Here is a 13,567-nt window from a genome sequence, read left to right as displayed (position 1 = left end):
CATCCGTCCCTCACTTGTGAACAAGACCCCGAGATACTTAAACTCCTCCACTTGAGGCAAGGACACTCCACCGACCTGAAGAGGGCAAAGCACCTTTTTCCAGTCGAGAACCATGGCCTCGGATTTGGAGGTGCTGATCTTCATCCCGGACGCTTCACACTTGGCTGCAAACCACCCCAGTGCACGCTGAACGTTCTGATTTGACGAACCCAACAGAACCACATCGTCCGCAAACAGCAGAGACGAGATTCTGTGGTTCCCAAACCAGACCCCCTCTACACCCTGGCTGTGCCTAGAAATTCTGTCCATAAAAATAATGAACAGAACCGGTGACAAAGGGCAGCCCTGGTGGAGGCCAACGTGCACTGGAAAAAGGTTTGACTTACTACCGGCAATGCAAACCAAGCTCCTGCTGCGATCGTACAGGGACCGGATAGCCTTTAGCAAAGGACCCCGGACCCCGTACTCCCGGAGCACTCCCCACAGGGTGCCCCGAGGGACACGGTCGAACGCCTTCTCCAGATCCACAAAACACATGTGGACTGGTTGGGTGAATTCCCATTAACCCTCGAGCACCCGATGGAGCGTGTAGAACTGGTCCAGTGTGCCGCGACCAGGACGAAAACCACACTGCTCCTCCTGAATCCGAGGTTCGACCATCGGTCGAATTCTCCTTTCCAGTACTCTGGAATAGACCTTACCGGGGAGGCTGAGGAGTGTGATCCCCCTATAGTTGGAACACACTCTCCAGTCCCCCTTCTTAAACAGTGGGACCACCACCCCGGTCTGCCAATCCAGAGGCACTGTCCCCGATTGCCACGCGATGTTGCAGAGGCATGTCAGCCAAGACAGTCCCACAACATCCAGAGACTGAAGGTACTCAGGACGGATTTCATCCACCCCAGGAGCCTTGCCACCGAGGAGCTTTCTAACCACCTCAGTGACTTCGGCCTGGGTAATGGATGAGTCCGCCTCTGAGTCCCCAGTCTCTGCTTCCTCTTCGGAAGACGTGACGATGGGATTGAGGAGATCCTCGAAGTACTCCTTCCACCGCCCGACAACATCCCCAGTCAGGGTCAACAGCTCCCCACCCGCACCGTGAACAGTGCTGGTGGAGACCTGCTTCTGCCTCCTGAGGCATCCGACGGTTTGCCGGAATCTCTTCGAGGCCGACTGATAGTCCTCCTCCATAGCCTCCCCGAACTCCTCCCAGACCCGAGTTTTTGTCTCTGCGACCACACGGGCTGCGGCACATTTGGCCTGCCGGTACCTGTCAGCTGCCTCTGGGGTCCCACCTACCAACAAAGATAAGTAGGACTCCTTCTTCAACTTGACGGCATCCCTTACTTCCGGTGTCCACCACCGGGTTCGGGGATTGCCGCCGCGACAGGCACCAGAGACCTTGCGACCACAGCTACGAGCAGCCGCATCGACAGTGGAGGTGGAGAACATGATCCACTCGGACTCCATGTCTCCAACCTCCCCCAGGATCTGGGAGAAGCTCTCCCGGAGGTGGGAGTTGAAGACCTCGCTGACAGAGGGTTCCGCCAGTCGTTCCCAGCAGACCCTCATGATACGTTTGGGCCTGCCAGGTCTGACCGGCTTCCTACCCTCCCAGCAAATCCAACTCACCACCAGATGGTGATCAGTCGACAGCTCTGCCCCTCTCTTCACTGGAGTGTCCGAGACACATGGCCGAAGGTCAAATGATACGACTACAAAGTCGATCATCGACCTCCGGCTCAGGGTGTCCTGGTGCCACGTGCACTTATGGACACCCTTGTGCTCGAACATGGTGTTCGTGATGAACAAACTGTGACTAGCACAAAAGTCCAACAACTGAACACCAGTCGGGTTCAGATCGGGGAGGCCGTGCTTCCCGATCACCCCCCTCCAGGTCTCACTGTCGCCACCCACGTGGGCGTTGAAATCCCCCAGGAGAACAATGGAGTCCCCAGTCGGAGCGCTATCTAGTACACCTCCCAGGGACTCCAGGAAGGTCGGGTACTCTGCAGCTGCTCGGCCCGTAGGCCAAGACAACGGTGAGAGACCTGTCCCCGACCCGAAGGCGTAGGGACGTGACCCTCTCGTTCACCGGAGTGAACTCCAACACTTGGCGACTGAGCTGGGGAGCAATAAGCAATGGAACCCAAGCTCTGCGCCTCTCCCTGTGGGCGATGCCAGAAAAATGAAGCGTCCAGCCCCTCTCCAGGAGTTGGGTACCAGAGCCCAAGCTGTGAGTGGAGGTGAGCCCGACTATCTCTAGTCGGTATCTCTCAACCTCCCGCACAAGCTCAGGCTCCTTCCCCCCTAGCGAGGTGACATTGCATGTCCCAACAGCCAGGGGCTGTGAGCATGGACCGGGCCGCCGGGCCACCCGCCCTCGACCGCCACCCAATCCTCTCTGCACCCGACCCCCATGGCCCCCTCTGCAGGTGGTGAACCCACAGGAGGGCGGGCCCACGTCACTCTTTCGGGCTGAGCCCGGCCGGGCCCCATTGCCACAATACAGTTTTAGAGAAACGGATAAAAACAATCTGATAAAACAAAACAGAAAAGATTAAACCAACTAACAATGAACATAAATAAATAAATATATAAATAACTGTTACCTGTGAACACCTGGTTACTCTTACACCTCCACTTCATCCCTGTTTTATTAAGTTTAACCCACATCTAAGCTGTGTTATAACATATTTCACTTTAGTCAGGCCTTTAAAATACTTTTGTGGACTCTTGCTGTAATATGTTATCAGTGGTTGAGATAGTTGCTGTAGGCATCTAAAAATTGAGTGAAACCTGATGGAAATCTTTTTGTGGTGTGTCGGTGATGCATATATGTGCAAAATAAAACAAAACACTACTCAGGTCTGTTTTTGACGAGAATATAACATCAAACTGTTGCACTGTTTCTTTCTCTTTTTGCTCTGTATGCACCACTCTGCATTTAATCATTAGTGATCGATCTCTGCTCCCCTCCACAGCATGTCTTTTTCCTGGTTCTCTCCCTCAGCCCCAACCAGTCCCAGCAGAAGACTGCCCCTCCCTGAGCCTGGTTCTGCTGGAGGTTTCTTCCTGTTAAAGGGAGTTTTTCCTTCCCACTGTAGCCAAGTGCTTGCTCACAGGGGGTCGTTTTGACCGTTGGGGTTTTACATAATTATTGTATGGCTTTTGCCTTACAATATAAAGCGCCTTGGGGCAACTGTTTGTTGTGATTTGGCGCTATATAAAAAAAAATTGATTGATTGATTGATTGAAACTTTGTTACAAGCTCAAACGTTGATGTTGTGTGATAAAGGCCTTTTAAGAATAACTCACTTAAAGAAATAATGGGCAAACTCACATGTAAGTAAAAACAACAACAACAAAAAAAATGATTAATCGAAAAAATAATCTACAGATGAACTGATTAGTAAAATAATTGTTAGTTGCAGCCCTAGTGTTTAGACTGAAATAAAATGTCTTTCCTAAAAAAAAAAAATCAGTCTGGGTTTCAAAAAAGAAGAGAACAAAGGACAGGGAAAGAAAACTAAATGAGGGAAAGCAGCTGCTAACCAAATTCTTTGAAAAGAGAGGTGAGCTTGAAAGCTAGCTATATTGAGTTGGGGGGTCTGGGGGACCAAATTGCACCATTTTCTAGAAAAATGGTGCAATTTGGTGCATTCCTGTGCATTTTAACAGACCCCAACTCAATATTGCTCCCCCAACTTTAAAAAGGATTCTGACTCCCAGGTGTGATCTAAGGTATACATGATTTAGACCTGGTTTGACTACGCATTAGAAATTTGGTGTTTGTGTTAATAAAAAAGAACATAATTGTGTGTGGGGGGGGTGGGAGGGGGGTCTTCAATATGGCTACTACCTATGGCCCAGAATTTGGTGCTACGCCCCTGCTGATCCAATCCAATGACTGATTGTGTAAAGATAACATCATCATCCAGTGAGAGTTGTTTAAATGTTTCTCACCAACAAAAGCACCTAAACTGCTGGTTTCAACAAACTGACCAACTCCCAGTCCATGCAAACTTTGAACAGAACACATCCCTGAGGAACGCCAGCATTCACCGTGAATCACTCTGAGATTCTACTTCCATACAACACTCACAGTACATTTACCTTTTGGTAAATGCTTGACAGAAAATACAGTCCAGGATAAACATAATGGAGAATAAAATGTGGACAAACTCACCAGTCTGTCCTCAAAGATTTTAAATCTGCAGTGATATTCTTTCAAAATTTCTTGAATGTGGAGAATTAATTTTGATGTTGTCTGCTCGCTGCTGTGGTCAGAATGATGCTGTCAACTGTACAAACACTTATAAAGTGCATTTATGTTCTTTGTGATGACAAGCAAAATTAAAGGTCACATGACTTTATGACATGTGACCTTTGCTGTCATGGGCTTTGTGACATGTGAGCCTTTACTCTTTTGCTTTATGACATCATTCAGTCTGTATGCTAATGATGTTGGTGAAGAACTTAAATAAATAAATAAAATACAGTTAAAAACAATTTGGGGAAAATAATTTAAACACTCTCCAGTGAGTAAAAAGTAACTGAATCGTTCAGCCTATTATTCAGCATTTCCCTTTACACTGTAATCTTGAGTGTGACCATAAGTTGCATGAAAAAATAAGGACTTGACTAAGTCACCTACAGTAGTGATGTCACATCTCATTTGTTTTGCATCTATTATTTAAAAAAACAACAAACCTGACACACTGCGGTGTCAAATAATCACACATTGATCCAATCCAATGACTGATTGTGTAAAGATAACAGCATCGTTTAGTGAGAGCTGTTCAAAATTTCCTCACCAACAAAAGCACCTAAACTGCTGGTTTCAACAAACTGACCAACTCCCAGTCCATGCAAACTTTTAACAGAACACATCCCGAGGACCGCCAGCATTCACTGTGAAACACTGAGATTCTGCTTCCATACAGCACTCAAAGTACATTAACCTTCTGGCAAATGCATGACAGAAAATACAGTCCAGATAAACATAATGTAGAATAAAATGTGGACAAACTCACCAGTCTGTCCTTAAATATTTTAAATCTGCAGTGATGTTCTTTTAAGATGTCTTGATTGTGAAGAATTAATTCTGTTGTTGTCTGCTCTCTGCTGTGGTGAGAATGATGCTGTCAACTGTACAAACACAAAGTGCATTTATGTTCTTTGTGATGACAAGCAAAATTAAAGGTCACATGACTTTATGACATGTGACCCTTTGCTGTCATGGGCTTTGTGACATGTGAGCCTTTACTCTTTGCTTTATGACATCATTCAGTCTGTATGTGACTGATGTGGTGAAGAACTTAAATAAATAAATAAATAAAATATAGTTACAATTTGGGGAAATTAAGAATTTAAACACTCTCCAGTGAGTAAAAAGTAACAATCATTCAACCTATTATTCGGCATTTCCCTTTACACTGTAAACTTGAGTGTGATCATGAGTTGCATGAAAAAATAAGGACTTAACTCAGTCACCTACAGTAGTGACATCACATCTCATTTGTTTTGCATCTATCATTTAAAAAAAACAACAAATCTGACACACTGCCGTGTCAAATATGCACACACTGATCCACAGGGGTGTCGGACTGGGGGGTAAAGGGTACTATTTACCCAGGGCTAAGAGCATGGGAGGGGGCACAACCCTAACCCTAACCCATGTTATTGATGTCCATACAATTCATGTTGTAAAAGAATATAATTAGAACATAATTCTGCTCTAACAATAATATTGAAAGATCTCTGAGGGCCCTTCCCACCCCTGCACAGTTGTACAGTGGTTTAGTCCAGGCGCACAGGTGGCACGCTGCCACACACACACACACGTGGACTAACCGTGTTTGTTCTTTATGGACATTTTATTACAAATATGAGAACATATGCTTGTTGTGCAGTTAATTGTAGTAACACACCATCTAAGAAGTCTGTGCTCCAGTATTTCTGTTGAGTGAAATTTTACAATTGGGCAGCGCAGCCTTTTTCAGAATGGGTGCTAAAGGGGTAAAATATGATGCATATGACCTAATTTCTCTACTTCTGGGGACAAAAATATAGCACTTTCTCTGATATTTTGGGAAAATTACACATAACCAAAATGAAAATGCAATGAAAAGACAATGCGACGATGTGACAATGCGGTGGAAAGGGGACATGTGTTGCAGTTTGTTTGACCCAGAGCACAAACATTTTGAGCCGGTTTTGTAGGCGAGAGAACGCAGCTACTCTGGTTAGCTGTGTAGGCTAACACTTACGACACAATGCCTCCCATTTGCCTCATCTTCCCTTCTCCATTGGGAATCGAAAAAAATACACTTTTCGCAACTGCTTCGGTGATTGCAGCCAAAAACAAAACAGTACACCATTTTTCCGTGTGTATGCTGTGTATATATTGCACAAAGGGAGCGCCTGTCCACATAAATCAAATCAATTTTATTTATATAGCACCAAATCACAACAAACAGTTGCCCCAAGGCGCTTTATATTGTAAGGCAAGGCCATACAATAATTACGGAAAAACCCCAACGGTCAAAACGACCCCCTGTGAGCAAGCACTTGGCAACAGTGGGAAGGAAAATCTCCCTTTTAACAGGAAGAAACCTCCAGCAGAACCAGGCTCAGGGAGGGGCAGTCTTCTGCTGGGACTGGTTGGGGCTGAGGGAGAGAACCAGGAAAAAGACATGCTGTGGAGGGGAGCAGAGATCAATCACTAATGATTAAATGCAGAGTGGTGCATACAGAGCAAAAAGAGAAAGAAACACTCAGTGCATCATGGGAACCCCCCACAGTCTAAGTCTATAGCAGCATAACTAAGGGATGGTTCAGGGTCACCTGATCCAGCCCTAACTATAAGCTTTAGCAAAAAGGAAAGTTTTAAGCCTAATCTTAAAAGTAGAGAGGGTGTCTGTCTCCCTGATCTGAATTGGGAGCTGGTTCCACAGGAGAGGAGCCTGAAAGCTGAAGGCTCTGCCTCCCATTCTACTCTTACAAACCCTAGGAACTACAAGTAAGCCTGCAGTCTGAGAGCGAAGCGCTCTGTTGGGGTGATATGGTACTATGAGGTCCCTAAGATAAGATGGGACCTGATTATTCAAAACCTTATAAGTAAGAAGAAGAATTTTAAATTCTATTCTAGAATTAACAGGAAGCCAATGAAGAGAGGCCAATATGGGTGAGATATGCTCTCTCCTTCTAGTCCCTGTTAGCACTCTAGCTGCAACATTTTGAATTAACTGAAGGCTTTTCATTGAACTTTTAGGACAACCTGATAATAATGAATTACAATAGTGGAAATAAATGCATGAATTAGTTTTTCAGCATCACTCTGAGACAAGACCTTTCTAATTTTAGAGATATTGCACAAATGCAAAAAAGCAGTCGTACATATTTGTTCAATATGCGCATTGAATGACATATCCTGATCAAAAATGACTCCAAGATTTCTTACAGTATTACTAGAGATCAGGGTAATGCCATCCAGAGTAAGGATCTGGTTAGACACCATGTTTCTAAGATTTGTGGGGCCAAGTACAATAACTTCAGTTTTATCTGAGTTTAAAAGCAGGAAATTAGAGGTCATCCATGTCTTTATGTCTGTAAGACAATCCTGCAGTTTAGCTAATTGGTGTGTGTCCTCTGGCTTCATGGATAGATAAAGCTGGGTATCATCTGCGTAACAATGAAAATTTAAGCAATGCCGTCTAATAATACTGCCTAAGGGAAACATGTATAAAGTGAAATAAAATTGGTCCTAGCACAGAACCTTGTGGAACTCCATAATTAACCTTAGTCTGTGAAGAAGATTCCCCATTTACATGAACAAATTGTAATCTATTAGATAAATATGATTCAAACCACCGCAGCACAGTGCCTTTAATACCTATGGCATGCTCTAATCTCTGTAATAAAAGTTTATGGTCAACAGTATCAAAAGCAGCACTGAGGTCTAACAGAACAAGCACAGAGATGAGTCCATGGTCTGAGGCCATAAGAAGATCATTTGTAACCTTCACTAATGCTGTTTCTGTACTATGATGAATTCTAAAACCTGACTGAAACTCTTCAAATAGACCATTCCTCTGCAGATGATCAGTTAGCTGTTTTACAACTACCATTTCAAGAATTTCTGAGAGAAAAGAAAGGTTGGAGATTGGCCTATAATTAGCTAAGATAGCTGGGTCAAGTGATGGCTTTTTAAGTAATGGTTTAATTACTGCCACCTTAAAAGCCTGTGGTACATAGCCAACTAATAAAGATAGATTGATCATATTTAAGATCGAAGCATTAATTAATGGTAGGGCTTCCTTGAGCAGCCTGGTAGGAATGGGGTGTAATAGACATGTTGATGGTTTGGAGGAAGTAACTAATGAAAATAACTCAGACAGAACAATCGAAGAGAAAGAGTCTAACCAAATACCGGCATCACTGAAAGCAGCCAAAGATAACGATACGTCTTTGGGATGGTTATGAGTAATTTTTTCTCTAATAGTTAAAATTTTATTAGCAAAGAAAGTCATGAAGTTATTACTAGTTAAACATAAAGGAATACTCGGCTCAATAGAGCTCTGACTCTTTGTCAGCCTGGCTACAGTGCTGAAAAGAAACCTGGGGTTGTTCTTATTTTCTTCAATTAGTGATGAGTAGTAAGATGTCCTAGCTTTATGGAGGGCTTTTTTATAGAGCAACAGACTCTTTTTCCAGGCTAAGTGAAGATCTTCTAAATTAGTGAGACGCCATTTCCTCTCCAACTTACAGGTTATCTGCTTTAAGCTGCGAGGTTGTGAGTTATACCACGGAGTCAGGCACTTCTGATTTAAAGCTCTCTTTTTCAGAGGAGCTACAGCATCCAAAGTTGTCTTCAATGAGGATGTAAAACTATTGATGAGATACTCTATCTCACTTACAGAGTTTAGGTAGCTATTCTGCACTGTGTTGGTATATGGCATTAGAGAACATAAAGAAGGAATCATATCCTTAAACCTAGTTACAGCACTTTCTGAAAGACTTCTAGTGTAATGAAACTTATTCCCCACTGCTGGGTAGTCCATCAGAGTAAATGTAAATGTTATTAAGAAATGATCAGACAGAAGGGAGTTTTCAGGGAATACTGTTGTCTTCAATTTCCATACCATAAGTCAGAACAAGATCTAAGATATGATTAAAGTGGTGGGTGGACTCATTTACATTTTGAGCAAAGCCAATTGAGTCTAATAATAGATTAAAGGCAGTGTTGAGGCTGTCATTCTCAGCATCTGTGTGGATGTTAAAATCGCCCACTATAATTATCTTATCTGAGCTAAGCACTAAGTCAGACAAAAGGTCTGAAAATTCACAGAGAAACACACAGTAACGACCAGGTGGACGATAGATAATAACAAATAAAACTGGTTTTTGGGACTTCCAATTTGGATGGACAAGACTAAGAGTCAAGCTTTCAAATGAATTAAAGCTCTGTCTGGGTTTTTGATTAATTAATAAGCTGGAATGGAAGATTGCTGATAATCCTCCGCCTCGGCCTGTGCTACGAGCGTTCTGGCAGTTAGTGTGACTCGGGGGTGTTGACTCATTTAAACTAACATATTCATCCTTCTGTAACCAGGTTTCTGTAAGGCAGAATAAATCAATATCTTGATCAATTATTATATCATTTACTAACAGGGACTTAGAAGAGAGAGACCTAATGTTTAATAGACCACATTTAACTGTTTTAGTCTGTGGTGCAGTTGAAGGTGCTATATTATTTTTTCTTTTTGAATTTTTATGCTTAGATTTTTACTGGTTATTGGTGGTCTGGGAGCAGGCACCGTCTCTACGGGGATGAGGTAATGAGGGGATGGCAGGGGGAGAGAAGCTGCAGAGAGGTGTGTAAGACTACAACTCTGCTTCCTGGTCCCAACCCTGGATAGTCACGGTTTGGAGGATTTAAGAAAATTGGCCAGATTTCTAGAAATGAGAGCTGCTCCATCCAAAGTGGGATGGATGCCGTCTCTCCTAACAAGACCAGGTTTTCCCCAGAAGCTTTGCCAATTATCTATGAAGCCCACCTCATTTTTTGGACACCACTCAGACAGCCAGCAATTCAAGGAGAACATGCGGCTAAACATGACACTCCCGGTCCAGCATAAGTGGTCAAATCATGCAGGGTTCAAATGAGACTGCACTGCCCTATTATTTAACTTGTATATTATCAAGTATTGAGAATTTGAAGTTATCTCCACTGTTACTCCACAGTGACTGAGGCAGTGTGCTGGTCACGTTATTTATTGGTCGCACTCAAGCCACCTCTTAAGTTTTCTGCCATATCAGTTGTTTTGCTGCAGGTATGTAATTGATCTTAAATAAAAAAACAGTGTTGGAGTTCCGTGTGCCGGTGAATCAAGATCAAGATTAGTTTATTGCCATTTGTAGTTAAAAAAAAAAACACATAGGAAATAGTTGTGCAAAAAGCTCAGTGCATCCCACACAAGAAAAACGACATTAGACAGACATGAAACAAATTATCACATAAAGACACGTTAACATAACACTAACACTGTGAAATACAAGATACAGAGATCAAGTTAAAAAAAGTTAAAAAGTAAAGATCAAATAAATAAAATAAAATAAGGTGCTGTAGACTTAAGGTGCACTATTCAGGCTAATCACAGCTTGTGGGAAAAAGCTCCTATCATACCGAGATGTCTTACACCTAATGGTGCGGTACCTTCTTCCAGAGGGAAGAAGCTCAAACATGACTCTTCCAGGATGGCCAGAAGGATCATTTATGATCTGAGAAGCTCGGTTTGAGAGTCTGCTTTTGTACAGAGCCTCCAGCACCAGCAGGTCACAGTTCACAATTTTTGTTTGGCTGAGCGGACCACCTTATATAACGCTCTCTTGTCTTTGGCAGTAATGTTTCCAAACCAGACAGTGATGGAGCTAACAAGAAGACTTTCAATCATGCACCAATAAAAATTCACAAGGATTTTAGAGTTGATGGTGAATTCTCTAAGTTTCCTCAGGAAGAAGAGACGCTGACGAGCCTTTTTAACAGTATTTGTGGTGTTTTTGTTCCAACTGAGATCATTGGACAACGTCAGCCCAAGAAATTTACATTCTTCCACAATTTCGACTTTTGAGTCCTCAATAACGAGAGGTGAATGGCTGTTATTTCGACCGAAGTCAACAAGTTCGCAAGTTTTAGAAGTGTTCAGGAGCAGATTATTTTCTTTGCTCCAATCCACAACTTTCTGTACCTCAGCTCTGTAACAAGAATCATCATTTGCACTTCTTCTTCTTCTTTATCTTTCGGCTGTTCCCGTTAGGGGTCGCCACAGCAGATCAATCGTTTCCATCTCACCCTGTCCTCTGTATCTTCCTCTGTCACACCAACCACCTGCATGTCCTCTCAGCACATCCATGAACCTCCTCTTTGGTCTCCCTCTTCTCCTCCTGCCTGGTGGCTCCATCCTCAGCATCCTTCTCCCTATATACCCTGGGTCCCTCCTCTGCACATGTCCAAACCATCTCAATCTCGCCCCTCTGACTTTGTCTCCAAACCGTCCCACCTGAGCTGTCCCTCTGATATGTTCATTCCTAATCTTGTCCATTCTTGTCACTCCCAAAGAGAATCTCAACATCTTCAGCTCTGCCACCTCCAGCTCTGCCTCCTGTCTTTTTGTTAGTGCCACTGTCTCTAAACCATACAACATAGCTGGTCTCACTACTGTTTTGTAAACTTTCCCCTTCACCCTTGCTGATATTCTTCGGTCACAAATCACTCCTGCCACCTTTCTCCACCCACTCCACCCTGCCTGCACTCTCTTCTTCACCTCTCTACCACACTCTCCATCACTTTGAACAGTTGACCCCAAATATTTAAACTCATCTACTTTCACCACTTCTACTCCTTGTAACTGCACTATTCCACTGAGCTCCCTCTCATTCACACACATGTACTCAGTCTTGCTTCTACTGACTTTCATTCCCCTTCTCTCCAAAGCATATCTCCACTTCTCCAGACTAGACTCAACTTGCTCTCTACTCTCACTACAGATCACAATGTCATCTGCAAACATCATAGTCCATGGGGACTCCTGTCTGATCTCATCCGTCAACCTGTCCATCACCACTGCAAACAAGAAAGGACTCAGAGCTGATCCTTGGTGTAATCCCACCTCCACCTTGAATGAGTCTGTCATTCCGACTGCGCATCTCACCGCTGTCACACTATTCTTGTACATTACCCTAACATACTTCTCTGCCACTCCAGACTTCTTCATACAATACCACAACTCTTCTCTTGGCACCCTATCTTAATCTTTTTCTAAGTCCACAAACACACAATGTAACTCTTTCTGTCCTTCTCTGTACTTTTCCAACAGTATTCTCAGAGCAAACATTGCATCTGTAGTGCTCTTTCTCGGCATGAAACCATATTGCTGCTCACAGGTCTTCACCTGTTTTCTAAGCCTAGCTTCTACTACTCTTTCCCATAACGTCATGCTGTGGCTGATCAACTTTATGCCTCTGTAGTTACTGCAGCTCTGCACATCACCCTTGTTCTTGAAAATAGGAACCAGCACACTTCGTCTCCACTCCTCAGGCATGCTCTCACTTTCCAAGATTTTATTAAACAATCTGGTTAGAAACTCTACTGCCATCTCTCCTAGATATTTCCATGCCTCCACTGGAATGTCATCTGGACCGACTGCCTTTCCACTCTTCATCCTCTTCATAGCAGCCCTCACGTCTTCCTTGCTAATCTCTTGTACTTCCTGATTTACTCTCACCACATCATCCAGCCTTTTCTCTCGCTCATTTTCTTTATTCATCAACTCTTCAAAATATTCCCTCCACCTTCTCAGCACACACTCCTCACTTGTCAGCACATTACCATGTGCATCTTTTACCACCCTAACCTGCTGCACATCCTTTCCAGCTCTGTCCCTTTGTCTGGCCAATGGGTACAAGTCCTTTTCTCCTTCCTTACTATTCAACTTCTTGTACAGCTCGCAATATGCCTTTTCCTTTGCTTTTGCCACTTCTCTTTTCGCCTTACGCCGCATCTCCTTGTACTCCTGTCTACTTTCTTCATCACTCTGACTATGCACTGATCAACCCAATGATAGTTGTGTCATCACCGTATTTAACTATGTGATTACTGTCATGGGAAGCCACACAGTCGTAAGTGTACAGAGTAAAAAGGATGGGACTAAGGATACATCCTTGAGGGGAACCAGTGCTCACAAACGTTTCATCAGAAAAACGGCCATTAATTTTCACTCTCTGACATCTGTTGGTTAAAAAACTAAGAATCCACTTACAAATGGCATCACCCAAACCAAGAGTCTTAAGTTTTGAACAAGTCTGGATGGCACAAGAGAGCTAAAAGCCGAACTGTAATCAATAAACAACATTCTAGCAAAAGTGTTCCTAGAGTCCAGATGGCTATAAATACAGTTCAAGGCAAAAGAGATTGCGTCCTCGACGCTCCTGTTCTGTCTATATGCAAACTGGAGCGGGTCCACAGACACTGGGATCTGGCCTTTAATAAAAGCCAGCACCAGAC

The sequence above is a fragment of the Thalassophryne amazonica genome, chromosome 6 (genome assembly GCF_902500255.1).
Source record: "Thalassophryne amazonica chromosome 6, fThaAma1.1, whole genome shotgun sequence".
Classification (NCBI taxonomy): Eukaryota; Metazoa; Chordata; class Actinopteri; order Batrachoidiformes; family Batrachoididae; genus Thalassophryne; species Thalassophryne amazonica.
Note: the sequence above shows the minus strand (reverse complement) of the source record.